The 21,598-nt window shown below is 44.1% G+C and overlaps 1 protein-coding gene across 5 annotated transcripts in view; it reads right to left on the bottom strand.

Annotated features, from left to right (window-relative positions):
- KANK1 (KN motif and ankyrin repeat domains 1) overlaps positions 1 to 21,598 on the bottom strand; it is a 212,680-nt gene that overhangs the window by 185,246 nt on the left and 5,836 nt on the right. For 2 of the 5 annotated variants that reach the window (XM_032634662.1, XM_032634665.1), the window contains exon 1: positions 12,368 to 12,385. The exons of 1 other annotated variant lie outside the window; for it this stretch is intronic. The gene's annotated coding sequence lies outside the window, so the exon portion shown is untranslated. Of the gene's footprint in view, positions 1 to 7,783; positions 7,857 to 12,367; positions 12,386 to 21,598 lie in introns of those variants that run through there. 2 more of the 5 variants (XM_032634664.1, XM_032634668.1) reach the window with 1 other exon arrangement.

Raw genomic sequence — 21,598 nt, 5'->3', positions numbered from 1 at the left:
TGCTCATCTTCATTAGTCATCTGGGGAATTCAACAACACACATTTACCCAAATGGCTAAAATAAGACAACAGACACTAACAAGCATTGACAAGAATGTAGAGCAACTAGAACTCACATACCACTGTTGGCAACATAAATTAATAAAACCATTCTGGCAGTCCCTACTACAGGTGAACTGTGTGGCCCAGCAATTCCACTCCTAGATACTTATCCAACAGAAATGTATACATAGGTTCATGAGAAAACATGCACAAAATTGTTTATAACAACACTGTTCATTATTGGTCCAAAACTGGAAACAACCCAATGTACATCTCCAGTAGGATGGATAAACAGTAGTATATTCACACAATGGAATACAATAAGCAATGAAAATCAACAACCCATAGCCACATAAAACAACAGTAGATCAATCTTACAAATAGGACATGGAGTGAGAGAAGCCAGACACAAGAAAGTACACACTCTGTGATTCTATAAAGCTCAAAAATCTGACAAAAGTAATCAATGATATTAGAAGGATATCCTTTGGGCTACAGTAGTGACTGGAATGGGGTATAATACAAAGATGATCAGCTTGGGTCTGTGGTTCTATTTTGGGGAAGGGAGATGAGGGAGTATTTCATAGAAAAGTGAGTCATAACATCACATAATAGGGACAATTCCAGCCCCTAAAAAGGGCTACTCTTTTTTTTTTTTTTTTTCTGTACGCGGGCCTCTCACTGCTGTGGCCTCTCCCATTGCGGAGCACAGGCTCCGGACGCGCAGGCTCAGCGGCCATGGCTCACGGGCCCAGCCGCTCCGCGGCATGTGGGATCTTCCCGGACCGGGGCACGAACCCATGTGCCCTGCATCGGCAGGCGGACTCTCAACCACTGCGCCACCAGGGAAGCCCCAGGGCTACTCTTAAACACGTATTTTTTAGAGGAAAGAGCAGTTCTGTTAAGAATAATACAAAAGAGAAGGAGAAGGGAAGAGGAAGGGAGAGGAAGGAAAGGAGGAAGGATGAATAAATTCAGGCTTGATTTCTACCTATTTCTACCTAATTATTTTTTCATATTTTCCCCAAGGTCAAAGGGTGAACAAGTCAGAATTACCAACAGAAATCTGAACAAATGTAGCCAAAAATGTAATACAAATATCAACAAATTTACATTCTTGCCTCTAATCAAGCCAAAAATTAGATAAAATAAATATCAAAAGGAGTTTTAACTGCAATATGCAATAAATGTAAACCAACAAGAATAGAGGTTCTTCTTGTGTGCTTCTCAGGGGATTAGATAATTATAAAAATGTATTAGTATGTCTCCTGAGACTTAAACTATGCCCCATTGGTCAATTCCATTAACTAAATGAATTTTATTTATTTATTTTTTTTGGCTGTGCCAAGTGGCTTGCAGGATCTTAGTTCCCTGACCAGGGATTGAACCCGGGCCCCAGCAGTGAAAGCGCCAAGTCCTACCACTGGACCACCAGGGAGTTCCCTAAATGAATTTTTTAAAGAAACACCCTAAAACAGAGCTACAGGGTTCCTGAAATATATAACTCTCTCCAATTAACTGATTGCTTCTGTAACAAAAGAAACATAAGGATACTTATTTCTGACAGGTTTTCCTGATGTATACGTCCATACACAAATATCCAGCTCAACAGTATATGTTTTAAGCTTCTTCATCAGTGAGAATATCATTTGCTTCCAGCATTCATACTTCAAATGCAAAGCTGAAGAAAGGAAAAGGCAAACAAGTACCTGAGTTTAGAAGCCAAAGAGAGAAAATAAAAACTGCTGGATTATGTCACCTGCTCTGCTCACACAGAGTACATGCTCAAGGCAATTCACACGCCTAGAGGCTGCAGTGTTTTAGTAAGAGCCTCATTGTCAGATGTCCCCCATTGAAGACAGTTCTGTTATTCTCCTTCACTGCCCCTCCCAAACACACACACACACACACAAACACTCCAACAAATGTGAGCGTTCCACCTGCCATGGCCTTGTCAAGTGTGGAACATGTTATTTAAAATTATAAAGGTAGGGACTTCCCTGGTGGCGCAGTAGATACGAATTCGCCTGCCAGTGCAGGGTACATGGGTTCAAGCCCTGGTCCTGGAAGATCCCACATGCTGTGGAGCAATGAAGCCCGTGCACCACAACTACGGAACCTGCACTCTAGAGCCCATGAGCCACAACTAATGAGCCCGGGGGCTGCAACTACTGCAGCCTGTGCGCCTGGAGCCCGTGCTCCACAACAAGAGAAGCTACCGCAATGAGAAGCCTGCACACTGCAACGAAGAGTAGCCCCCACTCGCCACAACTAGAGAAAGCCAGCGCGCAGCAACGAAGAACCAATGCAGCCAAATAAATAATTAATTTTCAAACAATTATAAAGGTAACTGAAAAGAGAACTAAAATTAATAAAATAAAAATAATAGGATATCTAATAAATATTGGGAGGCAAAGGGGAGAGGAAGAAAAGAGAGGTGGGAGGTAATACAAATTCCAGTTCTTCCTTAGCAGGGAGTTAGAGCTATTGTCAAATTTGTGAAACAAGTGTAGACTGTGGCAGGTTTAAAAAGAAGGCTGCACATGCTTTGACACTCTTCCCACCAAGTGGCCAGTCTATGTCCTCTCCCCTTGAGTCTGAGCAGGCTTTGTGACTGACCCAATCAACAGAGCTTGGTGAAAAGGAAGTTATGTAACTTCTGAGGCTGGGTCATAAAAGGGCAAGAAGCTTCCAACTCCTTCACTTGAGGCACTCATAGCTCAAGTTAATTGTGTGTGTCCTCTTGGAGGGTGTTCTGGGATGAGATTAGCATTTTAATTGGTAAACTCTGGGTAAAGCAGATTGCTCTCCACAACATGTGGTCCTCATCCAATCAGTTGAAGGCCTGAATAGGGCAAAAAGATTGGCCTCCCGGAGCAAGGGGGAATTCTCCAGCAGACTGCCTTTAGTCTTCATCTGTAACACCAGCTCTCCTGGGTGTCCAGTCCGCTGGCCCACGCTGCAGGCTTTGAAATCACCAACTTCCACAAATGTGTAAGCCAATTCCTTATGATAAATCTTTCTATAAACATATATACATTCTACTCTTCTGTTTCTCTACAGACCCTGATTAATGCCTGGGGGCAGGTGATGGCCATGTAAGCAGTGCAACTACCTGGGGCCAACATGCTGAAGCTGCCATGTGTAGGCACTCTAGTCAACAGTTAATGCTGAGCCCAGTCTGTCAGCCAACCCTGCCAAGGCGCATGGCATGGAAGCAAAGCCTTCCTGGACCCTCCAGACCAGCCCATTCACCAGGTGTGTGCAATAGAGAGACCTCAGTCAACACCACAAGGAGGAGAAGCGGCCAAGCCCTGCCTGAATCCTTGACCCACAGGACACATAATACCATGAAACAGTTGTTCAAGCCACTCAATGTTAAGTTAATTTGTTCAATGATAACCACCAAAAGTACTAAAAACAGACATAGGTGAGCTAGGATCAGAAAAGAGTAATGGGTTTTAGCTTTCATTTTAAACCCTTCTTTGTTATTTTCATTATTCTTACTATGTACAAATATTACTATAGAAATTTAAACAATTATAAATTAAAGAAACAACAGCAAACATGTTTAGCACTTTCTGTGTACCAGGCAATCTTCAACGTGCTCTCTATGTGTTTTAACTCATTTAATCCTCATAATAACCCTGTTAGGGGAGTGCTTTTTATGATCCCCTTTTTATAGATGGTAAGTTGAGACACAGAAAGGTTCAGTAACTATATGAAAGGTCACACAGCAAGCAGCAGCACCTAGATTCAAACTAGCCAGTCTGGATTCAGAGCTACAACATTTCCAAAGAGATCACCAGGCTGGTCCATAATCACAAACCACTGGATGAAGGGCACAATCTCAAATTGCCATTCACCTGGATCTCTAAGCATGTGAGTGACTGACAGTGCTATCATGTGTCAAGCACTGCTGGACTTCCTTGCTGCTTCAAAAGCCATGGCCTAAACTGCAATGCCTTTTACTCTAACCCCCACCTGAACACATTCAAGGCCCAATCTCCCTAAACATCAACCAGATCTCTCTACTCGGTGTTAATTTTCCCTACATTTCCAATGAGCCATTTATATCAGATATTTCCATCCTTCTGCCTCCTATTCAATTCTGTATCCTTACATCTCCCCATCTGCTATGAACCATATGAGGGTCTTAGTCTCTGAATTCCCCCCACCAGGGCCTGGCATAAAATAGAAATGTAATTACTATTTATTAAAGTTCATTGATATTGGTTTATTCTAAATGAAAGTTGGTGGAGCAGCCTTCACCTTAGAGGAATTTTCACTGAATTTTATTTGAGAGGAAAGAGGGAGGAGAGGAGTTACGCACAATTCTACTCCTGACTACATCCCCTACACAAATGTGTATCAAGCCACGTACTAGAATGTTCACAGTCACACTATTCCCCACAGACAAAATTCGGAAACTACTCAGATGCCCATCAACTCTAGAATGGATGAACTGTGGCACAGTCACACAATGAAACATTGGACAGCAATGATAACGGGCGAAATACAGCCACAGGCAACAACACGGCTAAATATCACAAACATAATTTTGACTAAAGGAAGCCAGATACCAAAACCAAAATGAAAACAAAACAAAACCCCCCACGAAAACATACTGTATGATCCCATGTGTAAACAGACCATGAAGACAGGCAAAACTAACCTATAGTTGGGACAGTGGTCGCCTCTGGGGAGACAGTGTGACTGGAAAAAGGCAAGGCAATGCTGTTTCCTGATCTCAGTGCTGGTTATAAGTTTACGCTCACTTTGTGAAAATTCGTCAAATTGTACACTTAAGATTTATATGTATGTTATAGTTCAACTTTAAAATTACTTTTTTTAAAAAGATGCATAAGCCAAGCCACCCATGCAACAGGCATAAAATATCCTGTAACATTTGAAACCAACTTGACTTCACCTGATTGGAGGGCAGAAGAGAAGCACGGTGGTTGTTGTGTAATTTGGATAGCTTCAGCTCTGCTCACTAAAACGTGATTTTCAGGGCTTCCCTGGTGGCGCAGTGGTTGAGAGTCCGCCTGCCGATGCAGGGGACACGGGACACGTGCCCCGGTCCGGGAAGATCCCACATGCCGCGGAGCGGCTGGGCCCGTGAGTCATGGCTGCTGAGCCTGCGCGTCCAGAGCCTGTGCTCCGCAACGGGAGAAGCCACAACAGTGAGAGGCCCGCGTACGGGAAAAAAACAAAACAAAACAAAACAAAAACACGATCTTCAGAGCGTGCACAAATAGTCCAACAAAATGCTTAAGCGTCTGAAATTTCTGAGATTCCCCTTTGCTGCTTCTGAATCTGCTCACCCTTCTCCATTTTAACAGACCTCAGCTCCCACAAGTACTCCCCTTTCAGCCTTTCTCCAACTCCTTTCCCCAGTTTCTTGAATTTCCTCCAACTAGACCCTTTCCCATCCTCCTCCTCCACCTCAGACCAAGGGTTAATGCATGAGCACAACAGCTCATAGGGCTATCTGAGAGCAGGTGCTGATACTCATGAAATGGACCCAAGTCTTGAATGTATCCATTCTAGCGGCCATTTATCTGTGGTTTCTTTCTTTGGGGACAGCGGATACTTTAAAACAAAACTAACACCTCCCCCCAAAACACATACACAAAATAGAACTCGCATTTGCTGAGGCAGAACCTCAACTGGAATGATTCGTGGACTTGGCAAATCTAAAGTGCTGAAAGTGCCCCAAAGCACTGGCGTGCCCTACCTACGGGGATAAAATGCATTCCTAACTTGTGTATTTTTTTATTATTAATTAACTTATTTATTCATTTATTTATTTTTTGGTTGCGTTGGATCTTCGTCGCTGCGTGTGGGCTTTCTCTAGTTGCAGCGAGCGGGGGCTTCTCATCGCTGTGGCTTCTCTTGTTGCGGAACACGGACTCTAGGCGTGCAGGCTTCAGCAGTTGCATGTGGGGATCAGTAGCTGTCACTCGCGGGCTCTAAAGCGCAGGCTCAGTAGTTGTGGCACACGGGCTTAGCTGCTCTGCGGCATGTGGGATCCTCCTGGACTAGGCATCGAACCCGTGTCCCCTGCATTGGCAGACGGCTTCTTAACCAGCGCGCCACCAGGGAAGTCCCTAACTTCTGTATTTTTAAAGGAGGCAATTATTCCTCTACTGGCAGCTTCTCCTCCCTTCTTAGACACTGTACTCTCAGCAGAGGACAGCCCATTCTTAACTCTTCTTCCATTGCTCAGCACCAGCACCTTTCCCCAAATCTACTAACTGAAAAAGGGCCGAAGTTAATAATCTCAGTTTTCTCATTCAATTTCTATCTTGGGAAAGCTTCACTTTATAATGAGGGAGTGAGAGGCTGGGGGAAGGGGAAATGGGGAATAACTGCTTAATGGGCACTAGGTTACTTTTGGGGGTGATGAAAATGTTCTGGAATTAGACAGTAGGGACGACTGCACAACTGTGAATATACTAAAAAGAAAAAACCACCGAATTATACTCTTTAAGTGGGTAAATTTATGGAACGTTTATCATATCTCAACTTTTAAAATAAATAACATGTGGGAGTGCCCAACTTTTTTGTAGACAAAGTTGGATGAAAGAAGCAACTAGCAGATGGACAGCTAACTACCACCTAAAAAGCAAGGTGAATACACTCATGAATTAAAAACGAGGAAACTGGCCCTGATTTCCATCCAGCTCAGAGGTGGATGGGATGAAGCTGGGGCAAGAAAGTGCACAACTATAGATCTGGATGATTAACCTTCCTTGTTAGTCTCAGGGCTCCCGTCTTCATATAGTGTTTCATTAATTCGACGAACCTCCGTAGAGACGATGTGCAGAGAGAGGGCGCTGGGGGACGCCATAGATTGTTTTTAACGCTAACTCGCCAAAGCCCTCGTCAAGTCACCCCCGCGCAGCACAAGTTCTTGCTGACTTGCAGGACCCGCCGCGAAGAGTTGCCTCTGAAAGTTCCCCGCGGACCCAGGTGGAGAAGAATGGTCAAAGGGAGGAGACTGCCGTGGGCATGGAAGAGGCTTGGAAGGGGGGGGGCGTTGAGGGAACAAGTCTGCTTAAGGGCGCTCGCACCCTGCCTCGACACGACCACCAGAAGCCCACGCTGTCCCGGCCGGGTTCGAATGGCCCCGGAGGCCCAGAGCTCCCGAACTCCTCCCCCACCGCCCGGGCCCTTCAACCCTGGCCGGAGCCATCTCGGAGTCGGCTGAGGGCGACCCGAGGCCACCTGCCGCTCCGCGACCGAGGAAGAAAGGGGTCGACCGCCACTCCCTCCTGCGGAGCGGAGCCGAAAACTACCAGGGGAGACGCCTCGGAGAGCTCTCTCAGCCTACCCGGGCTAATAAAGGGCCCGGGGACACCCAAGGGCCGTGCGTCCCGGCCTGAGAGGCGCCCGCACCCTCCCGCCTCTCAGCCCGGCCCGGACTTTCCCGCTGCCCCAAAGCCGCGCGCGCCGCGCTCCCCTTCCAAACCCTCGAGCCCCGCCGCCGCAGTGCACCGAAGACGGCGGACCGCGGGGCCGCAGCAACCTCTCGGACCCCGTCCCTAGGCCCGTCCTGAGGCCGCCAAGGTAACCGGGCGAGCGGGAGCCCGCGGGGGCTGCCCTCCGCCACCGGCGCGCGCCAAGCTGGCCTGGCTGAGCGCGGAGACCGGCCCGGGACAGGGGTCGGAGACCCGAGCCCCCGCACTGACCCGCAAGGGAAAGGGGGCGCAGCGTAGCCCTCATCTCCACTCACCTCCAGTAGCTCCTCTCAACCTGCGGCACCCGGCCAGCCCCTCTTTTCCTCGCTCGCGGCTCCTGGACCTCGGAGGAGGGGGCGGGGCGGGGGAGGGCGGAGCCTGCCCCAGCTCGCAAGCGCCAGAATTAAACCCCGAGACGTACTGGAAGCACCTGGGCCCCGCTGCTACCGCAGAGGCGAGAAAGTCGGAGACCCACAAGCCTCCGACTCCGGGTGGGAAACGACTGTGGCTGCGTCCCGGAGCGGGACGGAGGCACAGCTCAGGCCTGCGAAACCCCAGGCGGCTCCCGAGACCTCAAGGAACCCCGACTGTCGGCGGCACTCTCTTTGTACCCCGGAGCCGGCCGGCGGGCAGACTCCAGTGCGCCTGCGCGCCGCTCCGACTCCACCAGGCCCACGAGGCACCTTCGCGCACCTCCGCCGCCTCACCCAGGACCACTGGCTTCGGCACCGCGAGAAGCAAGCAGAGCCGCTCCCTCAGTCCCGGCACGCTCCTGCTGCCTACGCGTGTTTACTTTCTTTCCCCGAGGGAGGGAAAAAAAAATCCATCCCCAGTGAGACTTGCGTCAGATCGATTCTATCATCTCTGGCCCAGAGGAGTAGTACCTGGACGCGGGAGGCTGGCACGGTTAACACCCCCGCCTAGCACCATTTACTGCCCCCTCCCTCCACTAAGAAATTGTTCAGTGGGTGTCGGCTTGTTTCCTGGCCCCTGGTGAGAGCGGGACTCTGGAGCATTCAGGGATCTGGTTTCCTGCAGGTGCCTGAGCGGGACAGTCTGTGGGCCGGCCTTGTGTCCTCCGTGCGCTCGCGCCGGCTCGGATGCAGGACGGAGTCCTCGGTGAAAAGGAGAGAATGCGTGTCCAGAAGGGTGCAGGTGTTCGGGGGACCCCCAAAGAGGACGCAGTGCCTGCCTGGGGAGCTTAGAACCGAGCTAGGAAGTCAGACACTCGATTCAGAGCAACCTAGCTGGGTGCAAGTGAGGCTGCGACTTGAGGCTTCTTTCAAATTTAAGATGGTTTGAATGAAAAAGACGGGAGGACCGACAAATATGACCAAGATAAGAAACACTAATGCCAGCTCTCCAATCACTGATTTTCTTAAGCGCGGGGAGCGGGGAGGGGATTCACCTCCAGAGCTCTCCAGCAGAGCACACACCCAGAGGGGCTTTAGGCAGTCACAGTGTTTTTGCAAGTAGGTTACAATGAAGAGTCACCAAACCTCACAAGATGCTAGCCTCTGGGGAGAAGAGGCTGTGAAATCCCTACATGTTCACAGCAAAGCACACCTGCAAAATCCTGAAACTGATGGCCCCTGTCTGTGAAGAAGACAAGCAAAGGGCAGCTCACAGATACACAGGGGCAGGAAATCTCACTTTTAGCCTCATTCCTTTGCCAGCTCACCGGGTGACAGTAAATAAACTCTTTCCTCCTTCTTGGCCTCAGTTTCTTTACCTGTAGAATAGGCTATATGGATTCAATGGATCTTCTTTAAAATCCCTCCTCCCCCAAATGTCTATGATTCTGTGAAAAGAATACTTATTCCCAAGGGGGCTCCTGCATACACAAAGTGCCCTCCATCCTTTATTTCTCCTTCCTTACATTTAGTCAGTACACATTTATTTTGTAGGTCCTCAAAAGGAGAAAAACCTAATCAAAAGTGTGGCAGGTTCTGAATTTTTAGTGGATTTATATTTGAAGTTTTATTTCCTAGTCATTTTCCTACTGAGATACAATTCACATAGCATAAATTTACTCTTAAAGTATAATTTAGTGATTTTGAATATATTTTCAGTTATGCAACCATCACCACTAATTCCAGAACACTTTCATCATATCATTCCGATAAGAAACCCCATACTCATTAACAGTCACTCGCCAGCCCCCCCGCCATAGCCCCAGACAACCACTAATCTACGTTATGTCTCTATGAATTTGCCTATTCTGGACATTTCATATAAATAGAAACATGTAACATATAGCTTTTGGGTTTGGCTTCTTAAACTTAACATTTATTTGCAGGGTTCATCCATGTTGTAGTGTGTATCAGTACTTCATTCCTTTTTATAGCTGAATAATATTCCACTATGGATAAGATCACATTTCGTTTATCCATTCATACATTGATGGGCATTTTGGATTGTTTCCACTTCTTGGCTCTTAAGAATAATGCTGCTAAGACATTCATGTACAAGTGTTTGTATAAACACATCTGTTCATTTCTCTTGGGTGTATGTCTAGGAGTAGAACTTCTTGGCTATACAGTAACTCTATGATTACTTTTTTGAGGAACTCATATACTTTTCCAAAGTGGCTGTAATATTTTACATTCCCATTATGAGGGTTCTAATTTCTCCATATCCTTGCTGACCGTTGTTATTGTCATCTCATATATAGATAGTAAGTGGTAGCTCATGGTTTTAATTTGCATTTCCCTAATGGCTAATGTTGAGCATCTTTTCATATCCTTACCGGCCATTTGTATATCTCCTTTGCAGAAATGTCTATTCAAATAATTTGCCCATTTTAAAATTGGTTATGTGTCTTTTTATTATTGGTCTTTATAAGAGAACTTTACTTATATCTGATAAGTGATACTAGTCCTTTATGTGGTATATATTTGTAAATATTTTCTCCCATTATGTGGCTTGTCTTTTTCACTTTCTTGATAGTGTCCTTTGAAGCACATATGTTTTTCATTTGATAGTCATCTATATATATATTTTTTTAATTTATTTTTGTCTGCGTCAGGTCTTAGTTGCGGAACATGGCATCTTTTATTGTGGTGTGAGGGTTCTTCGTTGCGGCACTCGGGCTTCTCTCTAGTTGTGGTGCGCCGGCTCCAGAGTACACAGGCTCAGTAGTTGCAGCGCTCGGGCTTAGTTCCCCGCGCCCCCCACCCCCGGCATGTGGGATCTTAGTTCCCCGACCAGGGATCGAACCCACATCCCCTACACTGGAAGGCAGATTCTTAACCACTGGACCACCAGGGAAGTCCCTAGAGTCATATATTTTTACAAAATAACATAAGCTAGCACATAAGTAACACTTAACATTTTTCTAGACTATAAAAGTGATGTATGGGGGCTTCCCTGGTGGCGCAGTGGTTGAGAGTCCGCCTGCCGATGCAGGGGACACGGGTTTGTGCCCTGGTCCGGGAAGATCCCACATGCCACGGAGCGGCTGGACCCGTGGGCCACGGCCGCTGGGCCTGCTCACCCAGAGCCTGTGCTCCGCACCGGGAGACGCCACAACAGTGAGAGGCCCGCGTACCACTTAAAAAAAAAAAAAAAAAGTGATGTATGACCATTATAAGAAAAAAATTTTGGAAAAATATAAGAAAGAATAAAGAAAATAACAATTGCTTATGGCTCCATCACCTAGATATAGCCACTGTTAAGATTACAGCAAATTTCCTTCAGGCACTTTTTAACATACATTATTTATTTATTTGATATCACCCCCAATGGCACCATGTGGCCCAGCGCTCTACACTTGTGGTCATATCGAGGACCGTATTACTGGCAGCATCCCCATGTTCAGAACCTCTTCCTCTCCCTCCTTTCCTGTCAAAACCAATTTGTCCTGTGCCCATTCCCTCAGGATTCACTTAAGGTAATCTAGTACATTAATAATGAACATGGCCATAAGTTATACACACTTTGCAGTTAAAGAGTATCTGCACTGGTACATTCTACCAGACCATTTGCATTGCGGCCCTTCGTGTAATGCAATCAGTCATCTGTCATATACTAGGAACTGTGTGCAAACACCAGCAGCCAACTCTTTAACCTCCCTGAGCCTCAAGCGCCCTGTCTGTAAAATGGAAGGAATACCTACTGCGCCTGCTTCATCAAGTTACAGTAAGGATCAAACCTCACAGGGTGAGTTGCACGAGAATGGGCCTTGGATATACTGCAGGTAAGAATCTGGCACCTTGAGAGTGTCCCATACACTCAGGCCCAATAAGGTACATGATAGCAAGGAGAGAAATCAGGAGAGAGCAAGGAAGACACAGGCAGGAGGCCACCAAAGTTGTAGCAGACCTTTGGGACAGGTAAAATTGGGGCAGGCCCTGGAAGCAATTTCCTTCCTAATACTCTACTCTTCTTCATCTCCTCCACCCTCCCGCCTTTTTGTTTGTTTCTTTGTTTACAGTGGATGTATACCATAGTTATCATTGAGATTTTAAGTTTTGTCATTCTCAAATCTTTTACAGAGATGTGAGGCAAGGGGTTTTAGCTGTCTTCATGCCAGAGTGTTAAAGGGAAATCACAGTGGCAAGAATGTGTACGTGTGTGTAAGAGAGAGAGAGTGTGGGTGCAAACCTGAGCACAGCACAAGGGAGTCTCCATCAAAGGGAAGGTGAACTGGGGGGCAGGGGGATTGTGCAGTTGAGACAGCTGGATGTCCACCACCTGCAGATCCTTTTCCAGTGCCAACCTTGGAAGTTTATTAAGGGAAGCCGTGTGTTCCCTCACCCTTGCCCAAGGTCTTACTACCGCTAAGGAATCTTCTTTTTAAGGAACATTTATTAATATTACAAAATGCTAGTCTATGACTCACAGTCTGGAAGACTTACCTTCTGCCAGTGGCTCTGTGGTTTCCTCTTCCAAAAGAGAGCTTCAGCTTCCCTGGTTGGAGAAATCTAAGATAGAGAAGCAGAAGGGAATGGCCCATAGGGCCATCTCTGCTACTTTCTATATCCCAAAGCTCATAACTCACATTTCACTAGCTGGTTTGCCATTTAGTTAGAAGCATCACAAAGCTTAGGAAATGAATGTAAAATAATCTAGTTGCTGACTGTTGTCAGAAAACACGTAAGATAATGATTACCTAAATCTAGAAAAAAAAGAAGGCCTAATTTATTTCAATCTATAGCCCCACACTTCTGGTTCCTGGAAACGATTGTTTGAAAGGTAAAGGACTCAGCAATTCATTTGCTTTAGTTATTTAACAAAGTAAGTTAGGGTTCAGTTTGCATTAGGCTGAAACCCTGTGTGAATATGTCTTATATGCTGCTGAAGGACTTAACCCTAGTTCAGGAAATTTAAGCTAAGAGTAATCTTTATTCATAATTATAATCTCCATTACATCATTGTTACTCTTATAAAATATTTATAGAGCATTTAAAGGTGTATGACATTCTCCTAAGGATGCTAAGTGGAGGGATTATGTGTACAAGCCTATCCCTGAAGACCCACTATATTTAGAACATTTATTTATTTAACAAATACTTATTGAGGGTCTACTGTGTCCAAAGCATTCAGTTAATTTTTATAAAGGACACAAAGATGAAGAATCCCGGGAAATCACCTGACTTTTAGGGGAGTTAATACATACACTAAATTAACTGTAATATAATAGACTTTGACTTGAAAGATATAAGTATTATTATAACTATTATAATCTGATAATAATAGGCTTAGTTATATAATATTTATAATAATATGAGCATTATTATAATTAACAATATAATTTTAGTAATTGATAGCACTTATTGAGAACTTGCTTCTCCCGTGAGGTAGACATGATTATATCCACAGTTTGGAGCAATGAAGATGGAGCTTTAAAGAGGTTCAAATATCTGCAGAAAGCCACAGTGCTAAGTGGTGGAGGTAGGATGCAAACCCACGTTGCAGGAGTGCAGAGCCAGAACTCAGCTCTGATCATTCCAGCTAGGACAGCATGTGCATTACATTGTTTTGTTTTGCTTTTGCAACCATGTTAGCGATAACTTTGAGCTGAGTCATTGTCACTGAAGCTTTTCCTCCTTTGGCAAGGAAACCCCGACCCAGTGACCTTTCGACCTTGACCTCATAGCACCATTCTCTAACCCAGGAGTTTTCAAACAACTGAGCTGTCTTTTGAGCCTTGGAGCCTTTTCATCAGACAAACTTTTAACGGAAGATAAAAACAAAGTTTCTCTTAGTGAAGCTGACAGGGAGGGGAGTCTTCCGTGGGTGGTAGGGGCACTGAGTGGGGAGGAGGGGAAAGGAAGGAGGCTGCCCCACATTCAGTTGAGGATGATCACAGCTGAAACTCAGTAAGGAACGCTGATGTCAACACAACCTCAGTCTTGTCTTTAAAGAAGTGTTAATTCCCCCTCCCTGCCACTGGCAGGGCTGCACCTAAAACCTCATCAGAAAAAAAATAAAACCACCTCATCAGGTTCGTGCCCGTCAATCTAGTTGATGGGCATGAGACTGATGAGGTTTTAGAATTAGTCATGTTTAATGTTTCTTAATATATTAAGTGTAGCTCCCTTCAATCACAAATTATTTTTTAAATGTTAAAGATGGCTTGCTTACCCGGTGGTCCTCAAAACCCTGTAAGGAACGTGAGTAAAGTCAGAGCTTGAGCACCAGAACCAACCAAGCTGGAGAAATGATGGCTCCTCTCTTACAGGATCTGGTTACGTAAGAGCCTTCTAATGAATGCTATGTTCAAAAGGAGACTTGGTACATATATCGTCATGCTGGATTTCAGCAAAGAAGGGCTTAATCAACTTCTTTCTTCCAGTCACAATTGTAGACCCTGACAAAGCACAGCCAAAGGAGGGGAGGAGAATGGTGAAATGGGAGGAGACAGACACACAGAGTCTGGGGACAGTGGCTTTCGTTCAAGGCTACCCTCTCTGAAACTCTACTTTGAGACTTGGAGCAAAAGTTTTATTGTCTACTGTCATTCCTATATTTCAGCAGGGAACACTGAATTCTAGAAGACTATTATTATTATTATCTTCATAAACAGGTTGACTCGGCTCCTTTGTACTCACCATCGTAGACCAGCCTAAAGGGCAGCTTACTTATTTAGCTAACGTTTGTGTCCAATATCTGCTTGTAGTCTGTGTGTACCTTAGGAGGGCTTGCTCCCTCTGTGTTGTCTTTTATGTATCTAAGAGCAGGGACTTAGTCTGTTTAACTCTCAGTACATTGCCCAGCTAATTGGCACTATTTTTATTGTGCCAGCTATTATTTTGTTATTATTTTAAAAACTGAAAGTAACTCGAATGTCCTGCAATAGGGAATGTTTGAGATGATGTGACAAAGCCACAGGGAGGAATGCTATATAGCCAGTAAAAATGCTAAGAATGTTGCAATCTGTTGGTACATGTGAAATGATTCTAAGGGGGAAAATCAAATACAAAAAGGAGTGTATGCAATGATAACAAGTATGTAAAAAATAACTGAATAAATGCTTATAAACTACCAAGGATCAATGGTGATCTTTAAAGACCAAAGGTGATAGAAAAATGATAGAAATTGGATTAGATCCAATATATTCTATATTTTCAAAAGTTAATTAAAACATATACATATGCATATATGTATATAAATTTTAATTAACTGTTGAATATACACACACAGAGTGTTAGTTATTTGTTGCTGCATAAACAAATTACCCCAAAACTTAGAAGCTTGAGAGTATAAAAGTTTATCATCTCACAGAGTTTCTGAGGGTCAGTAATCTGGGATCTGCTTAGCTAGATGGTTCTGACTCAGGGTATCTCATGAAGTTAGAGTCAAAATGCCAGTGAGAGCTTTTGTCATCTGAAGTTTTGACCAGGGCTGGTGGGTCCACTTCCAAGAAGGGTCTGACTCTTACGGTTGTTGGCAAAAGGCCTCAGTTCCTTGTCATGTGGACCTCATAGAGAGGGCCCCTCCACAGTGCTACTCATGACATAGCAGCTGGTTCCCCAGAACAAGTGATGATTGAGAGAGAGAGAGAAAGAGAGAGAATGATCAAGATCACAGCTGCAATGTGTTTTATAACCTATTCTCAAAAATGGCATGCCATCACTTCTGCCATATTCTTTGGTCCCATAGACCAACCCTGGTACAATGTGAGAGGGGACGATACAAGGGTGTAAATACTCAGAGACAGGGATCATTGGGGATCATCCTGGAGGCTGGCTGTCACAACGATTCATAACAATAATAAGACATTTTTGTGCAAGAGCATGTTTTGGTTATTAAATATACATTTCAAATGTACACTGAAATAGATATTTTGAAATGCCTAATCCTCCTAATTATACTTCTCAAGAAATATTCATGATGTTTATTTAGTACATTTTATGTGCCAAGCTCTGTGCTAAGCATTTTATGTGGACCCTCTCCTATAACCCTCACAACTCAAAAGTAGCCACTTTTAGTTGCCTCATTTTGCAGAGGTGGAACGTGAAGCACAGAGAGGTTAAGTAATTTGCCCTAGGGCACACATCTAGCAAGTAAGGAAACCAGAATATAAACTCAGATCAGTTAAAGCACATACATCACCACCAAGTTATACTGATTTTCTCCAGTCACAGTTTTGTGAAATAAATCCTAATCTACCCACCCATGCTTTACAGGAACCATCATTCCACGTAAGCAGTTTAGGATTTCCCTGCAGTCATAGAGTAGATAAACTAAGACTCAGAATTGGAAGTTGGGTTCATGGAGCCCTTAATCATGATTAAGACGATAATAGTTACTTAGTCCTCTTCCCTTCTCTTCCCCCTTTCCCTCTCTCCACTCCAGCCACACTGGCCTCCTGGCCCATTCTTGGAGCACTCCAGGCATACTCCCCCTTCAGGTCCTTTGTGCTTGACGTTCCTCTTTTCATCCCTGGAGCACTGTGGCTCCTGCCATCACCTCCTTTCCTCAAATGTCACCTTCCCAGAGAGGCCCACTGTTACCGTGCTGTTTAAATTGCCACTCCACCCCTATCACTTAGTCCCATCTTCCTGCCCGTTCTCCTTTTCCTACAGCACTTATCACCATCTACAGCCTACAGAATTCACTTATGGAGCAAGCTTATACTTCTCTCCCGACCCCAGAATACAAGCTCCTCAAAGGCAAGGATTGGGGTCTATTATGTTCACTGACCCCTGTTTTGTTCAGTGAGGATTCCTAGTACAACAGTATCTGGTACCTAGCATATGCTCAATAATAAATATGTGTTGGATAAACGATGAAATAACAATTGGCAGACTTAAAGTGTGTAGTTGATATCAGAGTAGCTCAGGTGAAACTGTAACAGTCAATTTACTTTCCAGCCATACCTCTTTAAATTTCATTTTGAAATTATCTACAGATTTTGTCCAGATAGATGTTTCTAGAGAAAACTGCTTTCTTTGAATGGACATTTTACTTTTATTGCCATGTGTGTTTAATTTTTAACCAGAGGAGATATGTTAGAAGTTTCTGGAAACAAAAAAGTTCTAGAAAGAGAAGATGCTTTTAACCTAGAAGACAGATAAGCTAGGTTAGGACTGAAGTATTTCCACTGCCCAAGTAATAGCCTATCCCTCTGTCTAATGACCCTATAAAACCTCAGCAAATATTTACCTTTGACGTTAGAAAAAGTCAGCTAAGAAAATGACATTTCATAATGAATGAAATGAAAGAACTTCCTTCCTTTATTTATTCTGGATAATCTATTAATTTTTAGTATGTTTTGTTCCCCCAGACATAGAGGTATTGTTTGATAGAAGGTCAGCATTCATTCTAACTTTTCCCAGGTCTACCTAGAACTATTTTTTTTTTAATTCAGTATTAGTTGAATGAATGATTTTTTAAATTTATTTATTTATTTTGGCTGCGTTGGGTCTTCATTACTGTGCGCAGGCTTTCTCTAGTTGTGGCGAGCAGGGGCTACTCTTCGTTGAGTTGCGTGGGCTTCTCATTGCGGTGGCTTCTCTTGTTGCACAGCACGGGCTCTAGGCACACAGGCTTCAGTAGTTGCAGCACACAGGCTCAGTAGTTGTGTCACGTGAGCTCAGTAGTTGTGGCTCGTGGGCTCTAGGGCACAGGCTCAGTAGTTGTGGCGCACGGGCTTACTTGCTCCGGGGCATGTGGCATCTTCCTGGACCAGGGATCGAACCTGTATCCCCTGCACTGGCAGGTGGATTCTTAACCACTGCGCCACCAAGGAAGTCCTAGAACTATGAACTATAATCTTGGTCATTTCAGAATGCCTATTTACTAGTTGACAGTATATTCAATAAAGGTCTCATTGACACTGAGTTTTGTTTCTTCAAACCAACTAAACCTATCAACCGTAGTAATAAAGCTAAACTTTATTAGATACTCGCCAAGTGCCAGCCATCATGCCTATATGATCTCTAACACTTGCAGCAACTCTACAGGAGAGATATTATAGTTATAAAGCCCAGTGAAGTTAAGCAATTTGTTAAGATCGCACAGTCAGGGCAAAGAGTCAAACCAAGATTATCTGCCTGATTCCCAAATCTGGGCCAGTTTCAAGGTGCCACTCTTTTGCCCTAACCATGAGCCTAAGATGTAACAACCAAATATTGCAGGGCGTACACTTACACTAAAATTTTTTTCATGTTTATCTGAAATTCAAATGTAACTGGATGTCTTGTATTTTTATTTGCTAAATCCGGCAACTATGTGGAAGGAACCTTGGGGATTGTTGAGTTTCATGGTTCGTAGCCAGGAGTGCTTGACAAAATGATCTGGAGGGCTTTTTCAATATATATATACACAGGTTCTACCCCATACTGCAAGGATTCTAGAGTGGACCCAGGCCTGTGAATTTTCAAAAAGTTTTATTTGTTCAATAAAAATGTATTGATTGAGTACCTACCCTGTGCCAATGACATTTTTAAGTTTTGGAAACACAGCAAGAAACAAAACAAAAACCAAAAGCTCCACCGTTGGGGATCTTCCCAGGTGACTCCACAACTCATCCCAGTTAGGAAACAATGGGTCAAGCACCCTCATTTTACAGATTAGGGGAACAGAGGCCCAGAATGGTGCTACAGTGGTTCAAGATCACTGACAGAGGAGGGACTAGGGATCAAGCCTCCTAACTCCCAGTCTAGTACTTTTTAAAAAATATCTCTCTGCTGCCCATATGATCTCAATTTTCCAGAATACTCCCTTTTCAGTGTTCCGTTATCCCTAAAATTACAATCTTCAGAAAGTAAAATATGATCCCAGAAGCTACATCATCCTTAAAATAATACACTTAATACTGCTTGAGGCTCTCACTTGAAACCATAACATCAAGATGATGGATGTCAACAGACAGCAGTAATAGAGAATCCTGACCCCAACTGAAAGTGGCTGTGCTTATTGGCGCTTCACTGGACACTGTGTGCAGCATTTTTCCTGTGCATTGACTTATGCATCCTCCCAATAATCCTGGGATTGAGACAGGAAAGATGTTATCATAACTGTTCACATATCCAAGTTCAAACAACTCCTAAGGGGACAGACGCAGGGCTCAAATGCAGGTTTTTCTCTCTCCAAGTAAGAATAAAATAATCTGAGGGTGAATGACAACTTGAGCTTGTTTCATTTCTTCCTCTTCCAGCACGAACGGGCAGCGAAGGCGGAAGAAGCCTGCTGTTACTGGTGAGGCACTAACCTCCTTGCCTGCTCCAAAGCCTCTCTCTCCCCAGGAGCACTGCCCTCCTCTCCTCTCAGGGTCCACATCCCCACTACACTGGACAGTGTGAGCGCAGACCAGTGATGGCAGAAAAAAACCTCAACCAAAATGCACACAAGTTACCCAGGAACTGTGCCCCAGAGTGCCCCCATACTTGTAGGCGTTCGTGGAACAGAATGACTAGTTTAGTATTGAGTTCATAGGGAGTTAGTGGCCACACTGGACCATTTCCTTATAAGATGACTATGAAATCATGTTGGGCCACAGAAGAAGAAACCTGGAGACGAGAGCTTAGGAAAGTGGGGCCTAGGTTTGACGGGGAAGATGTTGATTTCTTGTGAAATTTGCATGAATCCCCAAGGCAGGCACACCCTTTATTACGGAATAAAATGCAAATTCCACAAGAATTAGAAAAATAAAACTACTGACATCTGTGCCCCGAGCCTCATGTTGGTACCAGGCTGCCTTTTGCAATGAGGGATCACTAGCTGAGGGTTTAGAAGCCTGACTCTAACCCACCTCCATCATTTGAAGACTGATCAGACTTGCCGAGGATAATCGCCCAGGTTCCACCATCAGTTCCTCCTATCCTCACTCGCACCCTCCAGCACACGCATACCATTGTTTTCCAGTTACCTACCACTCCCTTTATGCTCTCCAGTGCCCTATTGATGACTCACTGATTTTAACAATGATATTAAAACTTGGAACGAAGTTCTGTTGCCCCTGGGATCCAAATCAGTCTCAAGTACTGGTACAGACCCCCTATGCATCTGAGCTTTCTGCAAGAGCAGCCTCCTAAACTGCTCTTCGTGCCTTCAATCCCCACCCTTCCTCCCAACCTTCCTATATGCATCTACCGGCTGAATTCTCTAAAAGACCACCTTTATCCTGGCACTCTCCTACATAAAAATAAATTCACTCTCCTACGTAAAAATAAAAGCCTTCCATGGCACTGCGTTAAAAACAACAATGCCTATCCACCAATAATCCTTGTCTGATCACATGCGTTAGGTAAGGATCAACTGAGACAATGTGTGTGAAAATGTTAAAGAATATCGTATGTTATAGCATTTCAGGGCTTTTGAAGTACTTTACATGTTTCATGTGGTTTCAGGAAAACAGAGAAGACAGGTTTATGTCATTTTTCATGTGTATATTTTGTTTCTAGAAGTGGGCTGTTAAATTCCAAGTCTTTCACTTTTTTGTTAGTTGACTGATATGAAATGTAATATTTCATGTTAAATTACGATATCAAATATCAATTACTATATCATTAAATACCAATGAAAATTAATAAAGCAGAGCACTTAGTTTTTCATCACAAGAAGACCTCAGAATAAGACTTTTGCCACAATTAATCCTTATTTGCAATATGTATTGAGAAGCACAGAACAAAGTTGTAAGAAGCGCAAAAGTTTATGGCTCCTTGAAATCAGGTGGATAAAAATTGTTTTATATAATTGAACAGCATATAAAATACAGAAAAAATGTGGGTGCTTTGTTTGCATTTTATTTTTATAACAAATAAAATATAAGTTAAAAAAAGGCAGTGCCTCTGCATGAAAAACCAATGTAACTGATTAAAAGCTGATGTTAGGTTAATTTTAATTTACAAGAGACAGTATAGTGCACTGGTTAAGAGCATGGCTTCTGTCACCAGTGTGGCTGCATTCAAATCCTGCTTCTGCTACTCACTCACAAGCTGTATGGCCTTGAACAAGTTAATTAACCTCTTTAGACCTCAGTTTCCTCACCTATAAAATGGGAATAATAATAGTACCTACCCATAGGGTGCTTGTGAAGATTAAGTGACTTATTTGTTGCACAATACTTAGAATACACGTTAAACATCTTACAAAAGGTAATGCAGGGCTTCCCTAGTGGCGCAGTGGTTGAGAGTCCGCCTGCCAATGCAGGGGACATGGGTTCGTGCCCCGGTCCGGGAAGATCCCACATGCTGCGGAGCAGCTAGGCCCGTGAGCCTTGGCCACTGAGCCTGTGCGTCCAGAGCCCGTGTTCCTCAATGGGAGAGGCCACAACAGTGAGAGGCCCGCGTACCGCAAAAAAAAAGGTAATGCAATGATGATGATGACGATGATGACGATGATGATGATGGTGATGGTGATGATTTGAGGAAGAAAGACAGGATGAAATTCAGAGTTACACAGAGTCAAGGACTTGTTCAGGTTCCGGTATGTATCCTGGTTAAGCAATTTACCTTTGCAGGCCTGAATCTTCATCTGAAAAATGGCTCTTTGGTCATAGGTAAAACAATTCTAGAATTACAACAGATCTGAAGGTGGGCATTCCTATCTGAATATCCACTTACTACAGGTTTCAACTTTAGTCATTAGAGTCTGGTCAATAATTTTTGGAGTCAGTTGAGTCTTCCCGTTGCAAAAGA

The sequence above is a fragment of the Phocoena sinus genome, chromosome 6 (genome assembly GCF_008692025.1).
Source record: "Phocoena sinus isolate mPhoSin1 chromosome 6, mPhoSin1.pri, whole genome shotgun sequence".
NCBI lineage: Eukaryota > Metazoa > Chordata > Mammalia > Artiodactyla > Phocoenidae > Phocoena > Phocoena sinus.
This window is presented reverse-complemented; position numbering and strand designations above follow the sequence as displayed.